This window comes from Mus caroli, chromosome 4 (genome assembly GCF_900094665.2).
Source record: "Mus caroli chromosome 4, CAROLI_EIJ_v1.1, whole genome shotgun sequence".
NCBI lineage: Eukaryota > Metazoa > Chordata > Mammalia > Rodentia > Muridae > Mus > Mus caroli.
This window is the reverse complement of record NC_034573.1, coordinates 79597949-79605020: the sequence shown is the minus strand read 5'-3', so window position 1 is coordinate 79605020 and position 7072 is coordinate 79597949. Positions and strand designations below refer to the sequence as shown.

At 46.1% G+C, this 7072-nt stretch overlaps 1 protein-coding gene across 3 annotated transcripts in view; it reads right to left on the bottom strand.

Annotated features, from left to right (window-relative positions):
• Window positions 1–6315, bottom strand: part of Dennd4c (DENN domain containing 4C) — a 95239-nt gene extending 88924 nt beyond the window's left edge. Inside the window, exon 1 of one of the 3 annotated variants that reach the window (XM_029475927.1) lies at window positions 5958–6315. The gene's annotated coding sequence lies outside the window, so the exon portion shown is untranslated. Of the gene's footprint in view, window positions 1–5903 lie in introns of all 3 variants that reach the window. The other 2 variants (XM_029475926.1, XM_021159971.2) reach the window with 2 other exon arrangements.
• Between the last annotated feature and the right edge of the window lie 757 nt (window positions 6316–7072).

Here is a 7072-nt window from a genome sequence, read left to right as displayed (position 1 = left end):
AAAAAAATTTAAAAATTAAAGAAAATGTTGAGATTACAGGTAAGAATAGTCTTCCAGGAAAAAAACAATTGACCTGTTATGTAATAAAAGAATTATTTTATAAGAGAAGAAAGCTTAAGACCAGTTAATTAAGTCTTCTACCTGCAAAGTAAAGAGCCACACAGGCCTCCAACACACCTTATGTTACCATGTGTTACAGTCCACAGAGCGACCATGGTGTCCCACTGATCATGGAAAAACTAAATTACTGAATAATCCCTTTTTAAAGCACATGCATAACATCTGTCTGTTTTGTGTGGGAGGGAAGCACAGGCATCCCAGCACAAGGAGGAAGTCAGATGACAACTTTGCCGGAACCAGTTTCTCTCTCCACCATGCAGGAGCTGGGGATCAAATTCAGGTTGGCAGCTTGGCACAAGTAACCTTACCCACTGAGCCATCTCACTAGCCATCTGAATAATTCACCTTTCTATATATTAAAATCTCCTATGTAGGGGCTGGGAATCTAGCTAAATTCTGATGTACATGATCACCATGTAAAAGAAGGCTCCAAATGTAATGTACAGGACCCTTTAAAAAAATCCACCTTCTGTTTTGTTCCATTAGCCAATTCCCAAGCAACCTCCAGTTAACTGTGATAGGTCTGTGTTTTGATCTTGTAAACCCCCTCTCTACACTCTTTCCAAAACAAAATAAAGCTTTTCAGGTTTATTCATTCAGGAGGAAAGTGGGGCTTGTTTAGTGGCACATACTTCTAATCATGGCATGCTAAAGAAAGAATTGCCATGAGTGCGAGGCCCATCCATGCATACTGTGAACTGCAGGCCAGCTTGGGACATACAGCAAGGAAAATCTCATTCAATAAACAAATAAGAACAAAATGTTTGAGAGGGAGCCAAATGGAGATTTTTGTTCACAAGTACTTTTTTTTTTAATTTTTTAAAGGATTTATTTATTTATTATATGTAAGTACACTTACAATGTAGCTGTCTTCAGACACTCCAGAAGAGGGAGTCAGATCTCGTTACGTATGGTTGTGAGCCACCATGTGGTTGCTGGGATTTGAACTCCAGACCTTCGAAAGAGCAGTCGGGTGTTCTTAACCACTGAGCCATCTCACCAGCCCCACAACTACTTTTTTTTTTTTTTTGGTTTTTCGAGACAGGGTTTCTCTGTGTAGCCCTGGCTGTCCTGGAACTCACTCTGTAGACCAGGCTGTCCTCGAACTCAGAAATCCTCCTGCCTCTGCCTCCCAAGTGCTGGGATTAAAGGCGTGCGCCACCACCACCCGGCTCCACAACTACTTTTTTAAAAAGATGTATTTCTGTGTCTGAATGTCTTACCCCCGTCAGGGTCAGAAGAGCCGGAAGACCTGACAAGCTCCTGGAACTGGAGGTTACATGTGGGCGTTGGGAACCAAACCCAGGTCCTTTGCAAGAACAAGTGTTCTTATCTGCAGAGCCATTTCTCCAGCCCCAGAACTACTTTCAAGCACAGTACAGGGGAATCGGGAGATAGCTAGTTCTGTGAGTAAAGAAGCTTATTGGTGAGCTTTGTCCAGAAGTAAAACAACAAATATACTCAACACAGATGGGCAGATATCACTTGGGAAGCAAAATAGAAGGACAGCTACTAGTACATGAATTTGAGGACTGATGGTGGACACTCCTCTGGCATCTGCAGGCAGTTACACTCACATATACATACCTACACTCAGACACATACATGTACATGATCAAAAATAATAAAAATAAAACTTTAAAGACAAAAAGAAAGGCAAACGTAACCATAAGGAAGCAGGAAGGGCAAGTGGCAGGAAGGCTGGAGAGATGGCCGGACAGTTAATACTTGCCACTTTCCAAAGGACCCAAGCTGAGTTCCCAGCACCACAGACCTCAGATCTAATCTATTCCTTCAGCCTCCTCAGGTATCACTGAATGTACATTTTAGCAATTTTAACAGAGAGAAATCTAGAGCAACAAAAAAATCAAGAGCCATCATGGTGGCACACACCTATGATCCTATCACTCGGGAATCAGTGGCAAGCAGGAGGGTCTGGAATCCACGGCCTGACTGTGATTGATTGGCCCAGCTATCTATACTACAGTTCCCATATAATCTCACCAGTGCATAGCCACCTCCACTACACAGCTACCCTCTTCAGAGTGTTAGCTGTGTTAATAACTGGAGAATGTGCAATGTCCACACACTGTCATCATCTAGAGTCTCTAGTGCACAGGGTCCCTCTTGGTGGTATTAATCCTATGGCTTTGAACAGATGAATAGTACACACATCTACTATTATAGTTTCACAAATATTTTCTGTGCTTTGCCTTTTTCCCCCACTTCTTTTACCTACTCCCCTTTGTTGTTGTATTTCTTTTCCTTACTGCTTTTTTGAGACAGGGTCTCATAGCCCAGATTGGCTTTGAACTCATAACTCTCTCACTTCAGTCTCCCAAGTACTAGGATAACAGGCATGCACCCAAACCACACCATGTTGTTCCTGGGGCTTTGTTTTTGTTGTTGTTTTGTTTTTTCCTTTGTTTTCATTTGTCTAATTTTTTATTGTTTATTTATTTGTGTATGTAGGTGAAGCACATGGTATAGCGCATGAATGTAGATCGAAAGACAACTTGCAGGAGTCGCTTTGCTCCCACCATGTGGGGCCTAGGGATCAAATTCAGGTCATTAGGGTTGGTAACAAGTGCCTTACATGCCCAGCTGTCTCACTGGCCCTTACTTTGTTTTCTGAGGCAGGATCTTGACTAGCCAGGCTGGCCTCAACCTTACCCTAAGCTCCAGCTAGTCTTGATCCTCCTGTTGCCATCTTCTAACTACTGGGGTTACAGGCATGTGCGTTCATGCCCAGCTATATGATCCCAGTTACCGTTCTCCCTCTTAGTGCAGGGCCACTAAATGTCTAAACTACATATGTGAGCTGGAGGTGTGACTTAGCGGTCGAGACAATGTCCACCATGTATGAGGCTCTGGGTTTAACTAAAAACATCATAGTACAGCGCACAAGTTATGAATGAGAACTGCACTGCCTTCCCTCCACAGCAGTAATGCAAGCAGCAGCAGCCAAACAGGGACAGAAAAACGCCATCCAACTCGAAAGGAGAAAGTATCTCCAGCTTTCTTAGCAAATACTACGAATGTACTTGGTAAAAAAAGAAAAAAGAGATATAAGAGCAATTGGAGGGAAAATGAAAGTCTGAGCAGACCACAGTGAGGACGACCTGCAAGCCCTGCACTTGGGAATAGGAGGCAGAAGAGTTTAAGGTCATCCTCAGCTGTGTGGTAAGTTCAAGGTTACCTAGGCATTTACCTCTTCCAGCATTTACGACAACAGCAAGCATAGGCTTGCCTAAACTATATACCAGGACTTTATACATCCCCTCAATGCCCTCTCCCCCCAAAAAGTAGGCATGCCTTTAGTCCCACACTAAGGCAAAAGCAGGAGGATTATAGAAAATTCAAGGCCTTCTTCCCACAAACACTATTATAAATCTTAAATAATAATAATAATAAAGTATCTAAATTTGGAATTCCTTATACCATGATGCTAAAAGACCTCTTTTCCTAGGCTATCATACAAGGCATTCCTCCCTGATTTTCAACTGTCTTTTTTGGTGCTCTGTTGTTTCTTCTAAACACAGTGTCACCACTTAACCCAAGCTGTCATGGAATGCTGGGTAGAAAGGCTGGCCTCACTTCTACACAGTCATCCGGCCTCCACCTTCCAAGTGCTGGGGGGATTTCAAGAATGCAGCACCACACCTGGCTTCCCAAAGTTTAACTGCTAAAGAAACTTCCCATTCCACCAAGGCATCCCACTGATACAAATCTATAACACAGACCATCTGAAAGAAGCCATGGCTTGTGCAGCACAGTCCTTAAAAAGGTAACATTTTAATTCATGTGTTATGAAAACTTGTGACCTAATTTTCTGCAAGCATTTTCTACTAGAAGTTCAAGTTATAACAGACACTCTGTTTTCAGATCAGAGCAGTCGGATGAGAGAGACAACTGCCACTGACGCAGCTGCTTTCTTTTTCCCTTTACAACCTGTACCTAAGGTTCAAGAACAAGGCAAAATGTAACTTTCAAAGTGAGCAGCGAAGCCAATGTGGTATTTGTCTTAGCAGGGAACACCAATGAAAATATGAGATGCTTCAGTCTAAACTGGCAGGTATACAAAAAAGCAAAAGTGCCTTGTCATTACTTACCATGCAAAAGTTACAAACTGCAGGTTCCTATGATGCAGTATGTGTTTCCTTAGACAGAGCTCCTGCCCAAATAACCATCCAAACCTGCCATCCTCAACTGTCACAGCCTACACAACGTGGGCGGCAGTTCCTTGCACTTTAAAACATTTGATTTTAAGAATAGTCTCCACCCACTTTTCCACAAATTTCTTCAGCTACAAGCTCAAGTCTCAACGCTGTATTTATTCCCACCAGAACGCACTCATTTACAAATTACACAGGAGTAAATTATTAAAATACAAATCATCAACATTTCTGACACATCTTTTCTATTATTCAAATACACAAACAATTATACTCCAAGCAAGGCACTACTGGCCAAAAATCAAATGACATGGAATCATTTCACTAAGAGCGGTAATAAAGACGATTAGACCCCTTAATCTCAACCCAGTACTTTATAAATAGTAAATAGTCAAAGGAGTGGACTGAATAGCAGGAAACCTTTTGCCACTAACTAAAAGAGCAATCCAGTAAGAGGTAGGTCATATTCATGAGCACAAGTCTAAGATTATGTCTGAGATTTCTGAGTTCCCAGTCTTACATCAAGAAGGCAGTTTGCTAACTTTTTAACATTAATATTGAGAACAAAGCAGAAAATATAGCGGGTTTTATGGTTATAATGACTATGATAAAAAGTTTTCCTTTTGCAATTCTTTTTTAACAAAAAAGTCACATAATGAGTTCTAGATTCGAGGTAGTTTAGTATATTTACATGGTTATCAAGTCAAATCAAATGTTTACTGAAAACCTGGCCAACAAGACACTGCACCTAAGGATCTTTTCTAGCTTGCTTCTTGGAAGCATGGTGAGAGACGGGAAGACCTATTTCTAGGGACTCGAGTTTGCACATAATTAAGTAGCCTAAGTACGTCAACTGCTCAGACTACGTGCATGACCTCTCTAGACACAATCGCACAGCAAGTTGTACTTTCAGTAAGGGGGAATGACACCTTCTCTCACATTTGCTCAAGTAACTACAGTAACTGCCTTAAATTTTCCCGTGTGAAACCAACGAAATTTGAAGGGAAGCGGGGGTTGGGGGGGGCATTTTAAAAACTGGGTCATTCCTTATTTGTTCTCTCCAAGCACATTCTTCGGAAGGGAAACGGCCTAGGAATCACAAAAAGGAGAGGGGGAAGACGTGACAGCATCTCCAAAGCTTTAAAGTTACGGCTCTTACAAGAGTCTGCACTTAGGGGCTCATTAGTTGGCTTTATTTGAGTTTAGTCACTCCAGAGCTGAATGGAGCCTTCCTATAAGTTATCCCCAACAAAGCAACCCTAAACACCAGCCACGGTCCGGCAGAGGAGGAAATGCCCTGGATTCACCTGCGGCACCTGCCTGCACCCCGGTACCTCCACCTCCGCAGCGTCCACGGATCCTTACGCTCCACCCCAGCCTCCACCGCTCAGCACCCCGCCGGCCGGGCCAGAGCCTGAGAGCCTGGTTCCCGCCTCACCCCGGCGGCAGAGGCCAGGCCCGGTCCCTGCACCGAGCCGATCCTCTCGAGGCCCTCCGGCCGCAGCCTCTCCGAACGGCAGCCCGCGGGCTCCGGGGACCTCCCGCCCACTCACTCAGCGACTAGGCCAGCCTGCCGCTCCCCTCCTCCCGCGCAGTCCCGCACGCTACCTGAGCAGCCTGGTGGCGCGGGAGGAATCGGGCAGGGCGGCGGTGCGGACTCACCTGCGCCGGCCCAGTCGGCGACTGTCCGACACCGGAGCTTCCTGGGGTGAGAAAGCGCCGGCTACGCGGCCTGGGCACCCTCCGCTGGCAGGGCCGGGACTCCGGGGCCCCTCTGCGCCTGCGCCTCCGCGCGGCCGGGTCTCCAGGGGACAGCCTGCAGCGAGGGCAACTGCCGACCGAAGGACTCGCGAGCCGCCGGCGCTGCGGGAGGACCAACGTCTAGGCACTGCCCGGGGCGAGACTGTCCGGACCACGGACCGCCATGTTTCTGTTCCCTACTCTTTTTTGCCTTCCCTTCCTTCCGCTCTTTTCCACAGAACACCACTTTCCCTCCCTCTGTCCCTCTCCCTTTCCTTCTGCGGGGGCGGTAGAAAGGACGCCGGGGGTGGGGTCCGAGGTCGGACCCGCCCCGCTAGAGCCACGCCCCTGTGGTTGGGCTCCGCCCAGAGGTTGACCCACGCCCCCAGACTCCTACCAAGCCTCAGGCTCAGGCCACGCCTCTGCGCTTGTGCCCCGCCCCGTGAGCGCCCTCCTCCTGGCAGAATTCTGGCCGACCTCGGGGCGCTCCTTAGAATCCCGACGCCGAAGAGAGAGTCCTCCAGCTCTCCCGGCGCTAGTTGTAACCTTTCTGTTTGTTCTGCGGTTTTTTGTTTTGTTTTGTTTTATTTTGTTTTGTTTTGTTGCGGTTGCCTGTGGCAGGTGACTACCGCCTCTCCAGGCTCCGGTTTTCAGAGAATGAGAAAGTGACATAGAATAGCTCAAGGTCAATGAAAGAAAAAAAAAAAAAAAAAAAGCCAAGAGAGGCTTGCAGTTTCTCTTTAGTAGAGGCTGGAAGTTCCACCCATAACTGTGTGACCCCAAAGTCTGAGTGACACTGGAGGGCTGCCCTTCTCTAAGCCATCCAAAGACATCTGAGAGACCTTAGCTGCATTGTCTTTCTCTACTTCTGCCCAGATTTTGATAACGCCAAACGTGTAACTCTTTAGTTTAGATAATCGTAATTTGCTGCCTCTCAAAGGTAACCTAGATCTCGAGGTAAACATTCTGAAGCTGATGGTTGTGAGCCTCAGGACAGAGTGCTGAGGATTTAACTGTGGTCCTAAAGAGAGCAGCAA